At 43.3% G+C, this 24,886-nt stretch overlaps 1 protein-coding gene and 1 long non-coding RNA gene across 7 annotated transcripts in view; one reads left to right on the forward strand and one right to left on the reverse strand.

Moving 5' to 3' along the window:
- Nucleotides 1-24,886, reverse strand: part of FRMD4A (FERM domain containing 4A) — a 659,116-nt gene that overhangs the window by 462,203 nt on the left and 172,027 nt on the right. The gene's annotated exons all lie outside the window — the stretch shown is intronic.
- On the forward strand, nucleotides 921-17,811 carry LOC109501327. Of its 2 annotated transcripts, XR_006600309.1 has the most exons (6): nucleotides 921-1,033; nucleotides 4,267-4,426; nucleotides 11,830-11,923; nucleotides 14,374-14,641; nucleotides 15,879-15,984; nucleotides 16,204-17,811. It is a non-coding gene; the product is annotated as an uncharacterized LOC109501327 (long non-coding RNA). The 2 variants fall into 2 exon arrangements; XR_002743661.2 differs by having other exon boundaries at nucleotides 15,879-17,811.

A 24,886-nucleotide genomic window follows, 5' to 3' on the forward strand; every position in this document is an offset into this window, starting at 1 on the left:
GACTTTCCAAACACTGTCATCAACAGTACTAATTCTTACGGCCAGTGTTATCCACATCCTTGTCTGCTGCCTCTCCTCATGTGCCAAGTTCCCACTGCCTGATGCCTGGGCTGTGTCAGTGGTCTCTTGGTTGCTTTGGCCAGTGTTTCTTTCTTAAACTGTACAATTGCGTGCATAGCAGTCCCTACTAAGAAATGTACAATGGCTCCCCACTACATGACAGTGAAGTCCAAACTCCTTAATTTGGCTTTCAGAGGCATCCACCACCTTTTTCCTACTTATCCCCCCTCCTGCCAAACACATTGTTCAATCATTCCCACTTGGAAGCTACCATTCCCACCTTCCCACATTGTTATAAATGTTTATTTATGTTGAGGGAGAGGGAGAGAGAGAATCCTAAGCAGGCTCTACACTGTCAGCACAGAGCCCAGTGCAGGGCTCAATCTCACAAACCATGAGATGATGACCTGAGCCTAAATCAAGAGTCAGACACTTAATGGACTGAGCCACCCAGGTGCCCCCCACCTTCCCACATTTACTCCCGTATCAAGAATTTCCCCTTTAATCAATGATATCAAGTGATAAAGAGCCCAATACCCACAACTTTGTAAGTACTCCATAAATATTAAATGCTCCTTCCAAAGTCCACATCTACTCCTCTTCCTACAAGAAGCTTCTCCTCCTCAATCCAATCCGCTTCCCTTCTGTAATGGCTATTGGACATCTAGTTTACCTTTTATTGTTATCTTGTAACCTTCACCTCATTGTAACCCTCAAGCACAGGCTATCAGAGCTCTGTGTTTCCATCAGTATGTATAGCATCCTGTCCCATAGATAGTAAGAGCTTAATCCCTCACATTGATGATACTGTGACATCACCAGAATGTGGTCCTTAGCTCCAAACATGCTTACATCACTGGCTCACCTTTTAACCACCACGCAGCAAAATTCCAGAAATGCAAGAATTTTAGATGAAGAAAGGGATAAGAGGAGGAAGGTGAACATGTATTTATTGGCTACCTTCTTATACAAGGTACCATTTTTTTGGTTCTTTTATGAATGTCCTCCCATATAAAGAAAAAATAATATAAAGGAATGAATTGATTCTGCCAGGATAACAAATGTTGCTGTCATCACTTAGGCCTAGAACCCATAAATTTCCAATGCCCACTGAAAAACAGCAACATCAAGGTTAGTTTAGATGGATTTAACCTGATGCTCAGTACTGAGAATGGTAGTACAAATGTTGGGAACTTAAGTCGGCCTCAGTAAGAAAACACTTATAAGTTTAATGAGAGCTCCGGAGAGATTTCTATCTGTCTTACTTAATGCTTGCAAGCTTCGTGGTGTTCTCTCTGGTTCTAAGTGAGGCCACGTAGCACCTTGATACTTCTCATACATAAACCCAGGGCAGCTGGGGTTCTCTTGACATGACAACACCTTCCAAACAGGTTTGAAAAATCTTGTTTAAATTTTTAAAATTTGATTTTAGGGGGAAGGGATGGAGAGGGAGAGAGAGAGAGAGAGAGAAAAGAAGAAGAAGAAGAAGAAGAAGAAGAAGAAGAAGAAGAAGAAGAAGAAGAAGAAGAAGAAAACAAAAGAAGAGGAAAGAGAGAGAGAGGGAGAAGAAGAAGAAGAAGAAGAAGAAGAAGAAGAAGAAGAAGAAAACAAAAGAAGAGGAAAGAGAGAGAGAGGGAGAAGAAGAAGAAGAAGAAGAAGAAGAGGAGGAGGAGGAGGAGGAGGAAAGGGAGAGAGAGAGAGAGAGAGAGAGAGAGAGAGAGAGAGAGAGAGAGAGAGAGAATCCTAAGCAGACTTCATGCTTAGTATGGAGCTCATTGTGGGGCTCAATCCCACAACACTGGGATCATGACCTGAGCCAAAATCAAGAGTCGGAAACTCAACCAACTGATCCACTCAAGTGCCCCCAAACTTGTCTAAATGTTTTATAGATAGTACCTTTTGAGTAAGAAAAGAGTCATCACTTTGGTCACCACTCCGCTTTCATAGATGGTAAAAATGAGGGACAGATCACTACAGTGACAGCCTTTCATGACACACTATTGTGGCCTGGCTCTTGCAGGCTAGGCTGCCACTCACCCTAGGGTGAAAATGGTATACTTTTCATGGCTAATGACCACCACTCATATATTGGTGGCAACTTCTAAGACAATGGGGCATCACAAGTAGGAGAAGGGACTTTTATCCAGATGGATATGCAATTCCTGAAACAATAATACTGTTGATACAGAGCTGTGGCTCATCAAGGCAAGTAGAAGGGCCAACTGGCAGGAAAAATACAGTCACAAGATGGCTCTTGTTTGTAAGGCTCAGAACCAATGGGAATGGAAGTCCTTCATCGTGGCCCCTGGTCTCTGTGTCACTAATTAGAAAATACAACCAACTGCTTCTCTATGCTTCCTATGCAGCAGTACATGAGGCATCATGTGACTACACAGAACAAAAAGTAGCATCAGGCTGTTGCTATGGAAACCTAAGGACCATCTGAATTGCTATGGCATCATAAAAGCAAAATTCCAATCATCAGCCTTTAACCACAGGGCTGTTGAAATCTACCTCATATTTTTAGAATGTGTGACATTTAACACACTGATGAGTATTTCTAGCTTCAGAATACATTCCCCGCTTTCATATTTAGATGGGATTTTTCAGTTCAACTGACGGGAATTTTTTTTTTCTTCTAGGAAATGTGCCGTCTCCTTAAGAGAGAGTGCAGCTCTTTATACACATTATTTCCTAGATGTCGCTTCAGTCGTGTATCTTATTTTCTCTTGACTCTATAATTAAAATTATATTCTCATTGGCTGCCTATCTTCTCTTCCACCAGACTCTCCCTAGTTGTATGTTTCATGTCCCTAGTGGAAACGTCATCTAGGTCTTAATCCCCACTGGTTTTAACCGATCACACTTTAAGCCTTAGCTGCTAATAATGAACTGTTCTGAGTCCCAGCCAGAGGGGCACGGCTGCTTCCCTGGGGATTATCTCTCAGGTTGCCATCCCCTTATCATTCAAGGTGATCCCCATTTACTGACTTTTCCAGGCTTTGTATAAAATCTTTTTCTGGATCTGGAATCGTAGGTATGTCATTTCCACTTTCCCCTAGGAGAATTGCTAACAGTATTTGGTTTAACTCTGTATGCTCCACATTTTGGATATATGTGTCTACATGCACACACATGCTCACTAATACATTGTTTATCTTGTTTAAAGAGGTTAAAAGAGCTTAATCGGCCGTGAAAGACGACTCTTATAACCTAGTTAGCTTAGAAGAAAGAAAAAGGGAAATTCTGAATATAGAGTCGGGAAATACAAATTCTGCTCAAGGAAAGCTGTTAAGTTAGTACACTGTTGTGTGACAAGTGTCCTCCACATCTGTTTTGTTCACCCAGCACCAGCCTCTTCACACCTTCGGGTTTCTGTTAAGAGCCTTCTCCTTTGAACCCCTTTGCTTAAGAGAGTTTCAGGCTCTCTTAGACTTATTTATTTTCTTCCCTTCTTTAAACCTCTCCAAAGAAATGCCTTCTTGTTTTCTCCACAGTATTAGATAAGTTCCAGCACATTGGTGAGCGTGGCACTACCAAGGTGTGACTTTCATCTGTGAATTTCCAGGAACTGACGTCTCTGCCATTGTGTTACTGAATTTAAAAGCATAATGAATTCCTAGAAAGAGCGTTTCAGCATTTTTGAGTCACCTTTTTCTTCCAGGGGTCACCAGACTCTTCCAGAGGATGATTTATTTATTCACTACTACATCTATAATCTTCCCCCCCCCCCCCAAAAAAAAAAAACACTGCACTTGTCAGGGCTGTGTATGGAGCAATGTGAGCTAAACATATTTGCACAGAGAGCAATGCCACAAAAAGAGAGAAAGAGTAACAGCCTGATTTGTTGATTCCTACTTCAAGGACTGCACTGTGCCCTTGTCAATATCTAGGTCAAGTTAAATACTGTGTTCAGAAATTCTACTCTGGGGCAACCATGGCTAATTTTGTTTGGCGTTTGAATACAATTTCTGGTGATCGTTACCTGGTGAAGAACACGCTCTTGCTTCAGATGATTTTTAAACATGTTTCTATTGTCTACAAACCAATGGACTGTACTCTACCTTGGTTTTTCCTGAAAGGTTGGCTCTCAGTCACTCAATCAGCCAATCAAGAATAATGCACCAAGGGATGTGCCTTGCATCGATAACTATGCTGTGGGGCAATGAGAGAGCCCTTACTGATACTTTTACTTAACTGTTCCAGGTCTGCAGACCTTCTGTTATCAATGAGACACCAAACTCCCAAGAAACAAAAATGGCACCGTGCCTTGCCATTTAACTTGCATATGTCTCTTATCATGTTCCAACTTTGACATAACCACGAGGGAGTGAGCGCATAGGAATGCGTGCAGAACCAGACCCAGGTGAGTCTCTAAAAAGCATACAAATCTGTTGGGCAGGGAAGAAACGAGAAGTCATAATAAGTAGAAGATGGCCTATGACATGGGACAAGATGTTGTAGCAGACACCAGAAGTGCTATAAGAATGCTGACACATAAGTTAAAGAGGAGAATGCGTGGGGGAAAACCTTATGGCTCCCCAGAGATGTGGTTTGGGATTTTCCAAATAGGCAGAATCAGAGACAGGGGCAGAGACCAAACAGTGAAAGACAGAGTGGGTGACCTCACAGGGTAATTTATGCAGGGCAAGAGTGATAGAAGATAGTTCTTTCTTAGATACCATTGCGCATGGGTACTGCTCGTCAGAAATTGTCACCTAGATCTCTGTGTATCTAGTTTGCCTGGTCAGCAATAATTCAAGGGCTTCTTTAAATCTGAGGCTTTATAAAGGCATAAGGATTCATGGGGAAAAAAACCCTGAATACCACGGAATGAACAATAGAAACCTTGTTAATCATTTTTCTTAAGTATAGCACATAAGCAATAAACTAAAAAGTACACATACATGTATATATACTATAGACATATGTGAAATGACATACTGATGTAGTCATAGTTAGATTGCTATTCATGTTTTTTTTTTAATGTTTATTTATTTATTGGGGAGAGAGAGAGAGCACGAGCAGGAGAGAGGCAGAGAGAGAAGGAGACACAGAATCTGAAGCCGGCTCCAGGCTCTGAGCTATCAGCACAGAGCCTGACATGGTCTTGAACTCATGAACTGTGAGATCGTGACCTGAGCCGAAGTCCAGCGCTCAACCAAATGAGCCACCCAGGCGCCCCGCATAGTTTTTTGAACAAACATGTATGCTCAGAAATATTGCTATGAAGTTCTGCTGTCAACCCCAGACTCTTACGAAGCCACTGGCACATTTCTCAGTTTGGTGAGACTGAGGCAAATGTATTGCTGCTTTCCGGGGCCTCTTTGTTCTGTTCCCCAATTTTTCTGTTGTGGATGTTGAACACGTGGAGTGTCCGCTCCTGCCCATGTCCCATACTTATCTGAAATTTCCCCCATGTAAAGGTGGATATGCACACGCTATGGAAATTCCCATTCTTCCTCTACGCCTTGAAGATGACACTCTAAGAAATAGAATTTTTATGAGTTAGATTTATATGACTAGCTGTACACGTTGGTAAAGCACAAACATGTACAGACCCCGGGGAAGTTCATGCCCTCCATCATGCACTCTGTAAAATCATCTGCTGCTGCCTGCTGATGCCCAGGGAAGGCTCCTGCTCTCTCTGGTCATGCAAAGACATGTGTGCGTGTGTGGTGTGTGTGTGTGTGTGTGTGTGTGTGTGTGTGTGTGTGTGTGTTGGGTGGGTAAGGGGAAACACTGAAGACCCTGAATTTTTACAGGAAGAAAATTACTTTCAGGATACGGACCTTTACAAACATCCTCTCCCATTATTCACAAAGGAACGATTACTCCCATTTCACACACGAGTCCATCCTCCTGCTCAACCCTCACCTCCACCCCTGCCACGTGCCCCAACCTCACAGTTTGCTGTTAGACTGATCCAGGATCATTTAGGTATGTGCATAATGCCGCATCTCGCCATTTAGATTTTCTTCTTCTTATTGAGGTGAAATTCACATAACATAAAATGAACCATTTTAAAGGGAATAGTTCAGTGACGTTTCGTACATTCATAATGTTGTGCAGTCACCACTGTTCTCTAGTTCCAAAACTGTCGTCACCATAAAAGAAAATGGTGCAACTCAATAACAAAAATTGATTAAGAAATGGGCAGAGGATCGAAGTAGACATTGTTCCCAAGGAAGACGCACAAATGGCCAACACATACGTGAAAAGGTGCTCAACATCACTAATCAGCACAAAAATGCAAATCAAAGCCACAATGAGATGTCACCTCCTACCTACTAGAATGGCTGTTATTAAAAAGACAAGAAATAGCAAGGCAAGAATTGGGAAAAAGAGAAACCCTCGTGCACTGGTGGGAATGTAAATGAGGGCGACTAACCGTGGAAAACAGTATGGAGGTTCCTCACCAAATTAAAAATAGAAACACCATGTGCTGTAGCAATTCCACTTATGGATATGTATCCAAGGAAAATGAAAACACTAACTTGAAAAGGGATCTGCCCTCCCGTATTCACTGCAGCCTCATTTCTAATAGCCGAGACACCACGGGAACAAGCTAAGTGTCCATCGGTGGACGAAGGGGTACAGAAAACACGGTATCTTTCTGTTTGCGACAACACGGGTGGACCTAGAGGGCATTATGTTAAGTGAAATAAGTCAGACGGAGAAAGATAAATACCGCAGGATCTTACTTCTACGTGGAATCTAAACAAACAAATAAATAAAGCCAAACTCACAGATACAGAGAACAGATTGGTGGCTGCTAGAGTTGGGGGGTGGGGGAGGGGGGAGAGGTGAGTGAAACGGATGAAAAGGGTCAAAGGCACTAACTTCCAGCTATAAAATAAGTAAGTCATGAGGATGTCATGTACAGTGTGGTGACCATGGTCAATAAAACCGCACGGCATATTCGAAAGTGGCTAAGAGAGTAGCTCTTCAAGGTTCTCATCCCAAGAGAAAAAAGGTTGTAACTACATGGGAGGGATGTTAACTGAACTGATTGTGATCATTTTGTAATACATAAAAATATCGAATTGTTACGTTGCATACCCGAAACTAACATAATGTTATACGTCAATTATATCTCAATAAAAAAACAAGGCCTATATTGAAAAATTACAGTCACGGGAAAACACAGCATAACAGTTGTGACCTCATCAGTGCTTATTAATTTCTTTTCCTTTAAGCCTAGACATAAAGAAAAAGGGGATTCCTAACCATTAAAATAAAAAAAAGGAAATGTTGTACCCAGTAAGCAGCTGCTCCCCTATACCTCTAGCCCCTGGCAAGTACAATCCTACGTTCTGTCTCGAAAAGGTCACTCATTCTGGCATTTCATATAAATGGGACCATGTGACATGTGACCCTTTTCCATCTAGCTTCTTTGTCATAACAAAAATTTTTTAAAGCAATCTTTATTTTTTTAGGCTTATTTATTTTGAAAGAGAGAGAGAGAGAGAGAGAGAGAGAGCAAGTGAGCGAGCATGTGCATGAATAAGGGAGAGGCAGAGAGAGAAAGAGAAAGAATCCTAAGCAGGCTCTGCACTGTCAGTCCAGAGCCCAATGCGGGGCTCAGTCTCAAAAACTGTGAGATCATGACCTGAGCTGAAATCAAGAGCCAGTCGCTTAACCGACTGAGCCACCCAGGCGCCCCACAAAATGTTTTTGATGTTCATCCACATTGCAGCATGCATCGGCACTCTATTCATTTTTATGAATGGTATCCATGATATGTATATACCATAATTTGTTTATCCAATCAGCAGTTGACATGTGAGTTGTTTCTGGCTTTTGACTACGGTAAACAGTGCTGCTATAAATATGCATGTGTATATATTTGTTGGAATACCTGTTTTCAGTTTTGGGGCGTATATATCGGAGCGTGGAATTGCAGGGTCATAGGGTAATTCTACGCTTCACTTTTTGAGGAACCCCCCAATTATTCTCAACAAGACTGCACCAACAGCCACATTTAAGCTGGAAAATATTGAGAACCCCGGAAAATCTTATGTAGATTTCTCAAGCTGCTCTCTGACCCATTCTATCCCCTAGCAGGTATCCGGGGGACAGAACCGGCTATGTGTGCTTCCTGACAAGAGTGACAGGTTTTGGGGCGCCTGGGTGGCTCAGTCGGTTGAGTGTCTGACTTCGGCTCAGGTCATGATCTCATGGTCTGTGAGTACAAGCCCCGCGTCGGGTTGTGTGCTGACAGCTCAGAGCCTGGAGCCTGCTTTGGATCCTGTGTCTCCCTCTCTCTTTGCCCCTCCGTGTCGTGCTCTCTCTCTCTCTGTGTCAAAAATAAACATAAAAAAAAAATTAAGAAAAAAAAAGAGTGGCAGGTTTCATCTCCTCCAGGAACACAGGCACCTGTAAGCAGAGACCACGAGTAGGTAAAAAGAGAAATACAAGAGGTCAATGAATGTGTCGCAAAGTCAACCAAAGCTTCAAGAATGACCTTGCCTTTGATGTATAGAAATTACCCTGAGAAAGTCGCCCAAGATAGCATAAATATTTATATTCAAAGAAATTATCATGAAATTATTTTCACAGTGAACATTTAAATGTCCAATCTGTAAGAAAATGTAATTCTATCAAGGTCCACGCAATCAACTTTTAAACAACATTTTATCTGAGTCAGTGTTCACGATAGGCTATTCACGGAAGAAACAGTTAATCACAACTGCATACTATGATGTCAAGTTATAAAAATGATGCTATAGATTTATATACAAACACATATGTGTGTGTTTGTGTGTGTCTGTGTATGAGTGTATGTGTCTCTCTCCATATGTGTCTGAAAAACAGAAGGAAATGTGCCAAAATATTTACAATGGGATCCTCTGTGATTATGATTGTCATTTTCACGTTTATCTCCCTTTTCCAAATTTCCTACCATGAAAAATTCTATGACAAAACAAACAAATAACAAAGCACGGAGATGATTTCCTAATATCCACTTGTTTCTTCAGTGTTTCATCCATCTCTACCCTTCTTCATTCATTCATCAACCACATATTGAGCTCTTTTTCTCCCCACAGAGTTGGGCTGGGCAATGTGGGAGGGATGGTGGAAAAAAAACAAGGAGGGTTCTTACTTGTAGGAACTTTTTATTTCTTTTCTTTTTTAATTTTTATTTTCTGAGTGAGAGTGCACAGGTGTGCCAACTGGGGAGGAGCGAGGAGGGGGTGGAGATAGAGAATCTCAAGCAGCCTCCACACTGTGAGCACAGAACCCAACGTGGGGCTCGATCTCACGGCCATGAGATCACGGCCGGAGCCAAAATCAAGAGTCTGACACTTCAACAGCTAAGACAACACTCAGGTGCCCCAACCATATCTGGTTTTGAAGAGGAGTATCCCATCTCTTCTTTAGATGCTTCCAAAGCATCAAACAGCCGTCTCTCTGCTTAGTTTTATTTTTCCTTCATTCTCTAAGAGTGAAATAGCAATTCTTATTCTCAGGGCAGGTTTAAATAGAGCAATGAGAATTATTAGTAGTATCTGTTATTTATTTCTTCCAAACATCAAAAATAATCTACCATACTCCCTTGACATCCCTTTTTATGTAGGCTAGATGTCCTAATTTTTATTTTTGCCTGAGTGGAAAAACCCAGAGGGGTTAAGGATATTGCCTATTATAATCCAGTAAATTAGAAACAGAGCAAGACCAGGAAACCAAATCTTCAAAATCTGGCCCAGCATTTCAGTGAGATTTGAAAAGAAAAACATACCTAGGAGAGAAGCCTCTCTTTGTGAGATAGTAAATCTTTCTCACAAAAGTAAAACGTCTCCCCTGTGCTCCCTTGCATAAAAAATCAGTTACCATCAGTAAATAGCAGAGGGGCTCAGGGCTGCAGTTACAGACTGAAAACTACCTGTAAAAATTATTTCCCTAAGGTTCCCCATTTATTCTGGTCTCTCCTCAGGTAATAAATAAACTTGCTCAGTTTTAAACATGGAGTCTGACTCTTCCGGCCGCGCGATCTCCAGGGGTTCCTCTGTTGCAGGCAGATTCAAGCTGGGGCCAGTCAATTCCTTACACAACTGCCAGGGAGGGAGCTGGTAGTATTTTCCGAGGGTGTATCCAATTATAAAAATAAAGTAGCAGCTCCTGGGATTAGGTACACCCTCTAACACATGTACAGCCCAGGACAAGTGACCCAGAGGAAGGCGGCCATCGTCTGCACTGTCATAGGTTCTGGTGCCCACATTCAACACATACAAACCAAGAATCGGAACCAAGTTGTTATTTTCCACTTTGCAACACCAAAATTTTTCATTCAGCATAATCAGGGAGCAGCTACTTTGTCTCTTTATTAGCTTTGTGTGAAAGATCAGTAGAGAGGCAGAGATTCAATGAAGACTTTCCCAAGGAATACAAGTCAATCAAAATGGCAGAAATGCAAAAACATGTTCTGACTCTAATGTTAAAACCCTTCCAGCATGCCGACGAGCGAGCATATGCACCCGCATGTGTACACACACATACACACATACACACACACACACACACACACACACACACACACACGAGGCACATGCACAAACCTGAGGGAAATATGGCAGGGATCTCATTAGTAGAAACCGGGGAAACTGGGGTCAACTGAGATTCTGGGGTCAACCAGAAATTAACATCAACTCAGACTTGACCTACTCAAATATGACCTACCCTCCAAGAACTGATCCCAGAGTCACTTACCAGACTGGCCTTCAGCCATGGACCCAATAGCCCAAACTTTCAGAGTTCTAGATAAGTTGTCAAACACTAAAATGCACCTATTTTGTGCTCTGGGGCACATGACAAACGTGGAAGTTTTGAATCAAAAGCTAAAATTCAATTTAACCCAAAATCTGAAGGCTCTATTTTTATAAAAGAACAAAAGGAAATCATGTGCAAACCAAAATAATATCTCATAAAATACATCATAGATAACGTAGAGACATTGACCTCAGTGGAGTTGGCAGATATGTGGCACAGTAGAGCCTACAGTGACTTCTGCTTGTCTTTATTTGGTGTTTGATGAGAAATGCCTTTCTTAATGTAAATTGCCGACCCAGAGAAATCTCTCAACACATGTGAACTATTATTGCGATTAGCAGTGCTAACTATGATAACTTGAATTCAAATACCAAGTGGGAGGCAATTCGCCCCCATCCTCCGTGTCCAGCTCTAATTGCCTAAATGGGGTGGGCAACGTTCTTGTCTAGGGGAGGCATGATGTCGAGGGACGACAAGGCCAGACAGCAAAGGCAGGTAACCCTGTGGAGGGTGAGTTGATGCGATCTCAGCAGTTTGCCAGCCCAGTCGCCATTACTTGGAAACCAACTAATGGGAGGATCCTAGCATGGCTGCTACTGTCATTAATGGTCTCAGCCTGAGGCAAGACCCAGAATGGTCCCCCTGGACATTTAAGTCAATTCAGAAACCTGCCACCAGGTGGCGCCACAACAAGACTGGGCCCAAGAGCCCAACTCAGAAGCTCCCTGCCGTCTGGCCGCTCCCTTGTTCAATTCGTTAACCTCACAACTAAGGAACCTCGTATTTTATACAATGGACAAATTGGGACCCCATTTGTTGTGTTATGGCTATTGTGTTATAATTTTTAAGGGCGAAAGGAGACACTATAATAATGGAGCAAAAGATAAACCAACACTATTCAGGGCAAGTAGGATACACAGCCTAGTTATGGCAAGGTTTATATTATTATTAGTTTATAGCATTACATTGCTTTATTTTTATATTTTTACTATTTTGCAGTGAGAGAAGCAGCAAGTGATGCTGAGTAGAAGAGAGAAAGTAGGGGTGCCCCCCAGGGCCCATACCTGTCTAGGGCCATGGTACTGTTTTAAAGGTATTTGTAATACGTGTAAACTAAATGCCGACTTCATGCTAACATCTGAGTGTCTATAGTTTACTAACCATAGAAAATGAGCATATCGGGTACACAAGCTTTGACAAACAAATAGTCCCAAACTATTTTTTTAGCTTATTTTTGAGAGAGAGAGAGAGAGAGAGAGAGAGAATATGAATGAGGAAGGAACAGAGAGAGAGGGGGACAGCAGACCCGAAGTGGGCTCCATGCTGACAGCAGAGAGCCCGATGAGGGGCTCGAACTCACGAACAATGAGATCGTGACCTGAGCCGAAATCAAGATGCTTGACCGACTGAACTACCCGGGTGCCCCTAACCTAGTCTTACCAATGACAGTCACCCTGCTTTACACGGGCTCCTCAAGACCTTATTCATCTTACAGCAGAAAGGCTGTGTCCCCTTTTACTCCTTCTATCTCCCCCACCCCCTGGCAACCACTTTTCTACTCTGTTTCTCTGAGTTTGACTCCTATGTGTTTTTCTTTTTTTTACTCCCACATGTAAATGAGACCACCCAGTATTTGTGCTTGTCTGGCTTATTTCACTAATTTTCTTATTTCAGACAATTCTCTATTCTTGTAGTCTCGTTTCTTTTAATTTACTCTTATCTGATTCCAATTTTTAAAATTTTAACCTTAACTTTTCACTCTTTATTATCTTTCAATGATGTGAAGAAAAGACACTATTTTTGGCAGAAAAAATATATTGTGTAAACTTCTTCCGCCTTCTAGGGGAGAGAATGATCACTTAAAAAAATTTTTTTTAATGTTTATTTATTTCTGAGAGAGCGAGCGAGCGAGCATGAGTGGGGGAGGAACAGAGAGGGAGACACAGAATCGGAAGCAGGCTCCAGGCTCTGAGCTGTCAGCACAGAGCCCGACGTGAGGCTAGAACTCACAAACCGCGAGATCATGACCTGGGCTGAAGTCGGATACTTAACCGACTGAGCCACCCGGGCGCCCCAAGAGAATGATCATTTAAAAAAAAATTTTTTTAATGTTTTATTTAATTTTGAGACAGAGCCAGAGCATGAGCAGGGGAGGGGCAGAGAGAGAGGGGAGACATAGTTGGAAGCAGGCTCCAGGCTCTGAGCTGTCAGCACAGAGCCCGACCTGGGGCTCAAACTCACAAACCGCGAGATCATGACCTGAGCTAAAGTCAGACGCTCAACCGACTGAGCCACCCAGGCACCCCAATGATCATTTTTATTTACAGAGCAATGGTGAGGGGGAGGTAAGATCTGAGAGCAGGTAACTCGGTGCGGCTCGCTCTAAAAAGAAGGGGTCAGGGAGAAGGACTGGTGGAAGGACAGAGAGATTTCCAGGGGATTGATCCTGGTGGAAAGGAATCACTCAGTGCTGACCAGTCTGCAATGTAAGTCCCCTCTCAGAACCACAGACCGACCCCTCAAAATCTGTACGATTCACCAGGCCAGTAATTAACCTCTTGTTTCTCAGTTTCAAACCCACCCTTCCAGACACTTCTTCCTGTTGCTTGGGCTAGTTCCCAGTTCAGCCTGGCCCTCCACTTCTCTGTGGGGCTCTGAGGGCAGCAGCCACCAGAGAAAACCTGCAAAGGGGGAGGGGGAGAAGGACTCATTTCTTACCGTCTGCCTCTTGTCCTGTGTACATCACTGCAGCCCGGCTGGGTCCACCTGCCACAGCGTTTGGGTCCAACAACAGGAGTAGCTGAATCTGCTTTCCAGGCCTTCCAGCACCGGCGGAAGGAGCCTTGTGATGACAAGCCCAGAGACACCAGTGCCCGCTCCACAGAGATGGAGGTCCTGGCGCCCAGATGTCCTGGCACCACAGGGCCCCCCCGCTTAGAGGTCTAAGTTTCAGCTCCATAGGGCTCTGCCTCCAACCTTCTCAGACTCAGTGATCCCAGCTCCTCTGCCCAGGGAGAGGTAACTGTGTCCTCTTCGATCTCTCGATTTCCCCTCTTTGCCCTCTGAGCTACCCAGTTAATTCTTTATATCAAATTCTCACTGGTAGAATAAGTGGCCTGGGTTCTGTCCTCTGAGTGGACCAGGACTGATATATTTATTAGCATATGAAAAGCACATTTTCTTCTGGAGGGAAGGCTTTGGGATTGGGCTTGGGGGAGGAAATCGTACAGGCATCTCAGAGGCTGACAGTTTGAGTCATCCTCATCGCGCCCACCCTTCGATTACCTTTCATTTCCACTCCCTTAAAATTTATTTTTTGGGGCGCCTGGATGGCCCATTCGGTTAAGCATCTGACTCTGTCATGATCTCACGGGTCGGGGGTCCAAGCCCCGCAGCGGGCTCTGTGCTGACAGCTCAGAGCCTGGAGCCTGCTTCGGATCCTGTGTCTGCCTCCCTTTACCCCTCCCCTGCTCTTGCTCTGTCTCTGTCTCTGAAAAATGAATAAGCCTTTAAAAAGTTTTTTTTATTTATCATAATGTCCAGCAAAAAGTGTGGTCCTAGAGGAGGGAAGCTTCTCACCAAAGCGAGGAAGCTGCCGTTTTTCTCTTCAGCTGCTCCTGAAACCACCCTGAGAAACGAGGAGGCCCCTGATCAAGACCCACCTGCCCCCAGAGCTGCGATTCTCTCCACACGGGTGTCACAGGGCATTACTGCAACAGGCTTGTTTCCCGACACCTCACCCTAACTGCTCCGCGTAGGGGGACCTGCTGTTTTTGAAATCCAGGGGGAGCCACTGGACTCTGGAAACCAGGTCAGTGGCTGGACACAAGGCAGTGGTGGGCGGGAGCGGACAGCCGGGAGTGGACTTCGTGGCGGTCCAGGGCCTGACTTTGGTGAGGAAGCAGAGGGCGGTGGTGCCCCTCGGATGCGCGAAGGCAGAGGAATGGGCTCTGATGTGTCTGTGTGATGACAGCTGTCCTCTTCCCAAGCACCGGGTGGGTTCTGACCATACACTCACTGTGCAGCTTATGACCGGGTATGTCTCCCTTTGCAGTGGCCACTGGATAGTTTAGAGCCAAATCTGGGCCTGATACTTCCGTGGCCTGTGGAAGGGTGGTGGCATGCTAAACATTCCCATGTCACCTCCCTTGCTTTCCTTTTTTTTTTTAAATTTTTTAAAGTTTATTTATTTGAGAGAGAGTGAGCAGGGGAGGGGCAGAGAGAGAGAGAGAGAGAGAGAGAGAGAGGGAGAGAGAGAATCCCAAGCGGGCTCCATGCTGAAGGCAGGGCTCCAACTCAAGATCTCCATGAGATCACGACCTGAGCTGAAACCAAGAGTCAGCCGCTGAACTGACTGAACCACCCAGGCGTCACGTCCCTTGCTTTCTTTTTAACGCCATTTCCTCCCTTTTTAAAAATTTAAGTTTGTGCTGCGGCACGTAAACATTTTTAAAACGAATCGAACAACCAGGTGTTTGAATATGTGACGTCGTGTAAAAGAAGCTGGCAAGTGACATCATTATTTTCTCATTTTCTGTCTCAAAATCTGGTAGGGATGGGCTCTCCTAAAAGGAGCCTAATCATAGTACACAGGCCTGTGTTCCCGCGGTTGGCACAGAATGTTTTTGCAGAATCACACGCACAACAGGGGGCACCCACTAAACATCTGACTCAAGATAACACTAGATTCCGGAAAGAATCTAGATCCTAGAAGCGATGGTGTTAGTGAATCAACAGCAACACCACCAAGTGGTCCCTTCCACTCTTCAGTCACATAAAGAACAGATATTAACTCAGCTCATTTACTTCTATTTCCTTACAGTCTTGATCATTCGGATTGTGAACCAGTAAGGGCTTCCCACAGGCGTCACATGCCTGGTGTATCAACTTGCCATTTGGCTCTGTTCCACCATCGTTAGAAACCTTTGCAATTTTCCCCTCTCTTCTGTCTTTGCATTTACCGGGAGGAGAAGTGGATGGAAAATCTCTTGTTGGCAATGGGGAAGCGAGTGTTACACTTTAGACAGTCAACTTTCTCATGTAACCAGGTGCCTTTGCTTTGAAAAATTACTGGAAAGAGGAAACGGAGGTTCCTGGGAAGACATCACCAAGTCCATCCGGAAATAACGACTCATTAGGAAACTGAGGCTTCAGGTAAGAGTGGAAATGCTAAATGATCTTACAACAAGATGAGCTGCCAGAGTCAGGGTTCAACCTTTTCCCCCCAAACCGTAAAATGAGTCAACGAGGCCCCACTTGGCCAAGGAACAGGGAAGATAAGCCACATCTGGGGCCTTTGGGTTCCTTTTACGGGGCCTTCTTTTTCCTTCATAAAGTTGCATTTTTATATTTGTCTGTGTGGGCACATCACAGAAGCTGTCATACTTGATCAGCGCCTGGAGAGAAAGATGAAAACGTCACGCTCACATCTGTGCAGCTGGGATGAACAGGGAGAAATCGAGAAGATTAAGCAGAGAGCTTTCATGCCCGAGATAACCCAGCTGTGTGAAAAATCAAGTCTATTGAACACGAAAGCACTGAACCACCAAAATAACTGCTTTAAAACCAGGAAGGAAGGGAATAAATGCCCCAGCAAAGCGCAGACAGTGACGCAGACCCGGCTGCATTTCAAACAAACTCATGACCGTCTCTCCACCCGTGATGTGCCTCAGACTCAGCCGTTCTATTTCAGTCCTGTTCCCCTGGTTCTTCTTTTTTGAATAGACGGCAACACCTTACTTCCTTGCGGCTGGATAAGTTGAAAGTTTTCTGAATACAGGATTCGGGCTTTCAACGTGGTTAGGCATAAAACTAAAAAGCTTTTTTCATTGTTTGTAACCTCTGTGCTACCCAACGTGGCAGCCAACAGCCACGGGTGACCGTTTCTATTAAAATTAATCAAGATGAAATAAAATCAAGGATTCAGCTGCTCAGATGCACCAGCCACATTTTAGGTACTCAACAGCCGCACGTGACGAGCGGCTACCAGACTAGCCAGTGTGGAGACAACGTGCCCATCACCGCAGAAAGTCCTCCAGGAAATGGGGCTCCCCTTCCAGAATGCAATTTATTCGATTCCTATGAGCTTTCTGACCCTCCAAGGATTGGCTCTACCTGCTTCCTGGTAGAGTTCCTGATATTCCTACCGATGTGGGCTCAGATGCCAGAAAATCCTCGGGGCTTAGGTGACTCAGGTTACGTAGAAACTGTTCAGTCCTGCAGGCTATGAGGCCTCTGTTTTGTGGGACACAGAAGGGAAACCTCTCTTCCTAATCTTTATAGCAGCTTCCCACAGTCACTGTGATGGCTACAAGTGTGCGTCAACCTGACTAGGTCTTGAGGTGCCCTGATTACACGTTGCTGCGGGATGTGTCTGTGAGGGCGTCTGCAAATGAGACTGGCCTTTGAATGGGTGAAGTCAGGCAAGCAGGTGTGAGTGGGCTTCATCCAATCCATCCGGGGCCTGAAGAGAACCGAAGGTGGAGGAAGGAAGCATTCACCCCTCTTTTCCCTGCCTCCCTGCATGAGCTGGGGCATCTCATCTCACCTTCTGCCCTTGAAGAGGGAGTTACACCATCAGCTCCCATCAGGCCCTTAGACTCGACCTGAATCGCACCACCGGCTTTCCTGGGTATCCAGCACGCAGATGCGGATCATGGGAGTGCGCAGACTCCTTAATCACGTGAGCTAGTTCCAACCCCCGAGACATGAAACACTGGCAGACCGCTCCTCCGGGAAAGGGCCCAGGCTCCAGGCACAAGCACCAGCTAACGCTTAGTGGTTGGAGGGTTCACACTTCCAGTCTTGGAAGTGCAACAAAGATAATGCCAAGGATACACAGGGTAAGAGTAATGAGCGAGTCGAGGCGCCTGGGTGGCGCAGTCGGTTAAGCGTCCGACTTCAGCCAGGTCACGATCTCACGGTCCGTGAGTTCGAGCCCCGCATCGGGCTCTGGGCTGATGGCTCAGAGCCTGGAGCCTGTTTCCGATTCTGTGTCTCCCTGTCTCTCTGCCCCTCCCCCGTTCATGCTCTGTCTCTCTCTGTCCCAAAAATAAATAAAAAACGTTGAAAAAAATTAAAAAAAAAGAGTAATGAGTGAGTACTGGGGGCCACTGAGCCTCCAGCACCCTTCCCTGGGAGACAGCCGTGTGTCACATCTGGTCTGGTCTGCATGGCTTGGATCTACTCTGAGATTATTAACAATGCAAATGACTAACCCCAGAACTTGTCACTCCTTCAGACTCTTATTTCTTGCCACAATTTTTTTTTTTGAGAGAGAGAGAGAGAGAGAGAGAGAGAGAGAGAGAGAGAGAGAGCGCGCGTGTGTGCATGTGAGCAAGGGAGGGGCAGAGAGAGAGAGAATCCCAAGCAGCCTCCGTGCTGTCAGTGCAGAGCCCGATGCGGGGCTCAAACTCAATGCACTGTGAGATCATGACCTGAGCCAAAATCAAGAGTCAGAAGCTTAACCAACTGAGCCACCCAGCTGCCCCTTGCCATGATTTATACTGTAATCTGGAGGGAGTGGGTTCAGAGAGATAAAAGCTGGCTCTCGGCTGGTTTTCCCAGAGAGCAGCCCTTGTGACAGTGATCAGTCTGCTTCTCTATTTGAGGTACAGCATGTCTAGCTACTGCTAACAGAAGCCCAGCAATTGAGTGGTTGTTTGACTATTCTCGAGGCGAAATATTCAGAACAATCTAACAGACTTGTGGGCGCACACACACGCACACACACACGTTCTCATAACCTTCGCAACAGGGAAGTTCACATTTTTTCTTCCCTCCCAGCAACACACTGACAACCATCCAGCATTTAAATTGGGGAAAAAAAGAATTAAAAGGAGAACCCACCATGTATGTTTAAAACGAAAAAGATTGCAGCTGTTTCCTCCATACTAGAGGCCGTGGTTTGAATTTTAATATATTTTCAACAACTGCATGCTTGGTTGCCCCCCCCTTAATCCCTGTTTCTTTTTTCTGTCTCTTATTTGTAAGCCCAAATGTTTCTTATTAAAGAGCTATTTCAAGACCCAATCTTTATTTTTTTTTCTTAAAAATCAATGTTATTTTATTATTTTTTTAATATAATTTATTGTCAAGTTAGCTAACATACAGTGTATACAGTGTAGTCTTGGCTTTGGGAGTAGATTCCCATGATTCATCGCTCACATACAACACCCAGTGCTCATCCCAACAAGTGCCCTCCTCAGTGCCCATCACCCATTTTCCCTGCACCCCTGGGCCCCCACCCCCCATCAACCCTCAGTTTGAAACCCAATCATTAAAAGGAGAAATAAAAATCTTTAAATTGCATAAAACACTGGAGGTAAGATCAACAGATTCATGTTTCACTGATGGGAATGCAAAATGGTCCAATATTTCTAGGAGGCAATTTCTTCCAGACCAATCAATGGTTTTAAAATGGCTCCCAACCTTTGACCTAATATGTTTTATTTTGGGGGAACTAAAGAACTAGTCAGACATCCCACCAAAAATTATGTGCTGGGATGTTCATGACGGTGTTACTTTTGATGCTGAAAGCTAGAGAGGGGACCAAAAATGTTCAAGAGAGATATGGTGACATGAACCATATATGTACACTCTGGAATGTTATGAAACCATTAAAGATCAGGCTTTTTTTTTTTAAATTTTTTTTCAACATTTATTTATTTTTGGGACAGAGAGAGACAGAGCATGAACGGGGAGGGGCAGAGAGAGAGGGAGACACAGAATCGGAAACAGGCTCCAGGCTCTGAGCCATCAGCCCAGAGCCCGACGCGGGGCTCGAACTCACGGACCGCGAGATGGTGACCTGGCTGAAGTCGGTCGCTTAACCGACTGCGCCACCCAGGCGCCCCAAAGATCAGGCTTTTAAAGAAAACTTAATATCATGAAAGCTGCTCATGTTACTATGTTACATAATGGAACATACATTATAGTAGGTAACATAACAGGATAGAAAAGAATATATATTATATACATGTTATATTAACATAATAACATGTATAATATATAATATAATATACACCTGCATATGAAATGTGAACTCACTGGAGGCCCCAGTCTCCTTACCTGTAAACTGCTATTAATTATGGTACCTTTTCACCTTAGGTTTTCTGTAAGGGTTCAATGAAACAATCCTGTAAATTCTTAGCACAGTGTTTAACACAGGCAGGAGAGCCATGTATGTTAGCTATCGTCATTATATGTGACAAAACACACATTCACACACACACACACACAGACACACACACACACACACACACACGAGCGAGAATCTAGTTAGCAATACACAGAGTATAAGTAGACAATGAGATTACTAGTGATTTTTATTTCCTTCCTTTCTTATTTCCTTCTTTAAACTGTTTGCATTTCCAGGGTTACAAAATGAGCATATATTACATTTGTAGTCTGAAGAAGATAGTATGAGCCTCACTGTAATATAATAAAATACTTGTTGAAATACCACATGCTATATTGGAGAGGTCACAGGTGAGGGTTCTGGCCATAGCTGCTAAAGGAAGAAAATTTGATCAGGCTGCCCATGGCTCTTGGCCTACCTTGGGTCTCTGATCAGGGATGTCACCCCCATACCAGAGAATTTCATTAACATGCTCACAGACCCGCACACACACACCCATTCATGTTCACACTTGTTCACTGTCACTTCACCTGCTGCACGGATGCTAGTTAATCCCAACAGCCTGACAGCCTACAGCTCGCTCTGATACATCCCACTGGGGGGCTGGAGAAGGGGTGCCTCTGTGATGCTCGCTTGCCTCTCCCCCTTCTCCTACCCCAGCCTCTGTTTTCCCAGGGGGCCCATCCGGCCTACAGGCTGGAATATAGGGGCCAGAACAACCCTGGTCATTCCTGAATCCAGAATGTTCCTCTTACAAGTAGAAAACTGAGGCCCAGGGTAGGGCTGACATTCAGCCAGCACATAGAGAATCCGCCAAATTGGGGTTAAAATACTAAGTTCTCCCAGGGTGGATGGAAAAGAGTCAGTGGCTTGACTGCCCCACCCTCTGCTGCAGCACCTTCCCCAGCAGCCCCAGATCCCCCTAAATCAAAGAACTAGGAAGCTGAGGAGAAGACTTCAGGACCCTGTATCAGCACCATGAACAGCAGCATCTGCTCTGCGAGCCAGTGCCTGTGCTGGTGGCTGAACCCTCACCCTCTCTCCCCCATCATGGGGGCAGGAGATTCTGGGCCATCTGCAGGGAACAGTACTGTGACTGTGGTCAGCTGCCACTTGTGGCCCCAGGCTCTCCCTTTAGAAATAGGGACACCGCCCTATGACCGCCCAGCTCTCAACGGTAAAAATTTAAGATCTTCTTAAAGGAAAAAAAAAAAAAAGGATGCAAAAACAAATGACTTAATATATGAGGCCACATGAATATCTCTTTAGCTGAAAAAACTGCGTGAAATGTCAGACTAAAGTTGCAGTTCTTATTCAGTCCCTACCTAGCAAGCCCACAGAAAGCAAAGCTATTTATCTCCATTGGTCATCCTCCAGTATGCGAGAAAGGATTACAAATGACCCACTTGTACCTTTTGTGTTGATACTTCCATAGTAGGACTTCACGGAATTCAGGATTAAGACCTGGGTGGGTGAATATAGGAAAAATGGACTCAATGCCCAGATCCCAGGCTTAAAGGTTGTGTTTGCAGGTGGTGGTGGAGGAGGGGCTATTGTGTACCTTTTATTAAAGTTATTACTTATTATTTTGGGTAAGAGTACAGACTCTGAACCCAGACCTTCTGGACTTCGATTCTGCCTTTACTAGTTGTGACTGTGTGACCTTGTATAGTGACTTAACCTTTCTGGGTCTATTTCTTTATGTATAAAACGGGGATAATAATAATACCTACATCAAAGGATTGTGAAAAGGATTAAATGCTCAAAAGAAATCCCAGGCATAGTAAGGACCTGATAAATTTTCTATGTTTAATATTATTAACGTATGTTTTCCTGTAACAATGCTCATCTCTGATTCAGTGAAATGTCCTACTCAGAAAAGGCACAGATTGGGATGCTGGCCTCTTTCTGTTCACATTCTTCTGTCCTGTCCCCTGTTCCTAGATCTTTGGAAGATCCGTGTTGGTGAGATAGTAAAGGGTAATGTGTACCAACAAGTTGCATTTCTCCCACCTTCCCCATCCTGAGGTCTTCAATATTTAGAATGTTCAATGTTCAATATTCTTGACACTCTGGAGTGGGGGATTCCCTCATGGAAGTTCTGTGAGGGGTGGGTGGGAGAAGAAGTTAGGTAGGAGGCACTTCTTGTACATGTACAAAGTAGTCACTTGCTAACCTCACAGGTAATTACATTAAAGGCAAATTATTTGATCCAAGCATAACACTAAAAGTCATCAATCACAAGGAAAGAGAGATAGAGAAGAAAAAAGGAAGAGAGAAGAATACAAAAACCTATCAGTAATTATTTTTTTTTAAGTTTATTTATTTTGAGAGCAAGAGAAAGACAGCACATGAGCAGGGGAGGGACAGAGAGAGAGAGGGAGAGAGAGAGAATCCCAAGAAGGTCCCACAGTGTCAATGTAAAGCCCGATGTGGGGCTTGAACTCATCAACTGTGAGATCATGGCTGGGATTGAAGTCAAGAGCCAGATGCTTAACCAACGTGAGCCACCTAGGCTTCCCTCAGTAATTACTTTAAATGTAAATGGTCTACATGTGCCAATCAAAAGACACAGGTGACTGAATGGATTAAAAAAACAAGACTCATCTATATGCTGCTTACAAGAGACTTACTTCAGACCTAAAGACACATTTAGACTGAAGGTGAAGGATGGAAAAGATATTCCATGCAAAAGGAAGCAAAAAAGAAAGAGAGAGAGAGAGAGAGAGAGGGAGGGAGAGGGAGGGAGAGGGAGGGAGAGGGAGAGGGAGAGGGAGAGGGAGAGGGAGAGGGAGAGGGAGAGGGAGAGGGAGAGGGAGAGGGAGAGGGAAAGAAAGCTGGGGTGGCAGTACTTGTATCAGACAAAACAGATGTTAAGACAAAGAATGTAACATGAATCAAAGAAGGGCATTACATAATGGTAAAGAGAACAATCCAACAAGAGTTGGATTAAATATGTGTGTAATATATATTATATAATATGTGTTTTATTAATATACATTAATATAATTATTACTAGATATGATATACAGAGAATACAGAAATACAAAAAGGAAGCTGGAAAATCACAACTATGTGGGTGCTAAACAACATGGTCCTAAACAGACAATGGGCCAATAAAGAAATCAAAGAAGAAATTAAAAAAAATATGGAGACAAATGAAAATGAAAACATAGTGGTCCAAAATCTTTGGGACACAGCAAAAGCAGTTCTAAACAGGGAGATTATAGCAATATAGGCCCACCTCGAGAAACAAGAAAAGTCTCAAATAAACAATCTCATATCCTGCCTAAAGTAACTAACAAAAGAAGAAGAAATAAAGCCCAAGGTTAGTAGAAGGACGGAAATAATAAAGATCAGAGCAGAAATAAATAAAATAGAGCCTAAAAAGACAATAGAAAAAAATCAATGAAACCAATAGATAGTTATTTGGAAAGGTAGCCAAAATTGATAAGCCTTTAGCCAGACTCATCAAGGAAAAAAGAGGACTCAAATAAATAAATAAAACCAGAAATGAAAGAAAAGAAGTAACAACTGACACCACAGAAATACAAAAGATTGTAAGAGAATACTATTAAAAATATATGCAAACTAACTGGACAACCTAGAAAAACTGGATACATTGATAGAAACACAAAATCTTCCAAAACTGAACTGGGAAGAAATAGAAATGTGAACAGACAAATTACTAGTAACAAAATTGAACTGGTAATCAAAAAACTCCCAATGAACAGAAGACCAGGACCAGGTGGATTCACGAGTAAATTCTACCAAATATTTAAAGATTTAATACCTATTCTCCTCAAATTATTCCAAAAAATATAAGATGAAGGAAATCTTTTGAACTTCATTCTACAAGGCCAGCTTTAGCCTGGTAGCAAAACCAGATAAAGAAACTACAAGCAAAGCAAACTATAGGCTAATATCCCTGATAAACACAGATGCAAAAATCCTCAACAACATATTAGTAAATAAAATTTGACATTACATTAAAGGGATCATTTACCATGACCAAGTGGGATTTATTCCAGAGATAGAATGATAGGTCAATATCTGCAAATCAATCAATGTGATATATCACATTAATAAAATGAAGGGCAAAAACCATATGATCATCTCAACAGATGCAGAAAAAGCATTTGACAAGATTCAACATACATTCATTTTAAAAACTTTCAACAAAATGGGTTTAAAGGGAATGTACCTCAACATCATAAGGGCATATATGACAAACCCACAGCTAACATCATCCTCAATCAGGAACAAGACAAGGATGTCTACACTTGCCACTTTTATTCAACATAATAATGGAAATCATAGCGACTGCATTCAGGGAAGGAAGGAAGGAAGGAAGGAAGGAAGGAAGGAAGGAAGGAAGGAAGGAAAGAAGGAAGGAAGGAAAGAAGGAAGGAAGGAAGGAGCAATGGAGGGAGGGGAAGGAAGGAAGGAGAGGAAGAAAGAAAGGGCATGCAAATGGGTAAGGAAAAAGTAAAACTGACACTATTTGCAGATGACATGATACAGTATATAGAAAACTCTAAAGACTCCACCTAAAAGCTATTAGAATAAAAAGTTCAGTAAAGTTGCAGGATACAAAATTACAAAATTTTGTTGTATTTATATATAGTAATAAAATAACAGAAGGAGAAATTAAGAAATTTATCTCATTTACAATTGCATCAAAAAGAATAAACTACCTAGGAATACATTTAACCAAGGAGATGAAAGACATGTACTTTGAAAACTATAAAATATTGATAAAAGAAATTAAAGATAATACCAACAAATGGAAAAATATATCATGCTCATGGATTGGAAGAACTAAAATTGTTAAAATGTCCATACTACTCAAAGCAATCTATAGATTCATCATGATCTCTACCAAAATACCAGAACTATTTTTTACAAAACTGGAAC

Source organism: Felis catus, chromosome B4, assembly GCF_018350175.1.
Source record: "Felis catus isolate Fca126 chromosome B4, F.catus_Fca126_mat1.0, whole genome shotgun sequence".
Lineage (NCBI taxonomy): Eukaryota > Metazoa > Chordata > Mammalia > Carnivora > Felidae > Felis > Felis catus.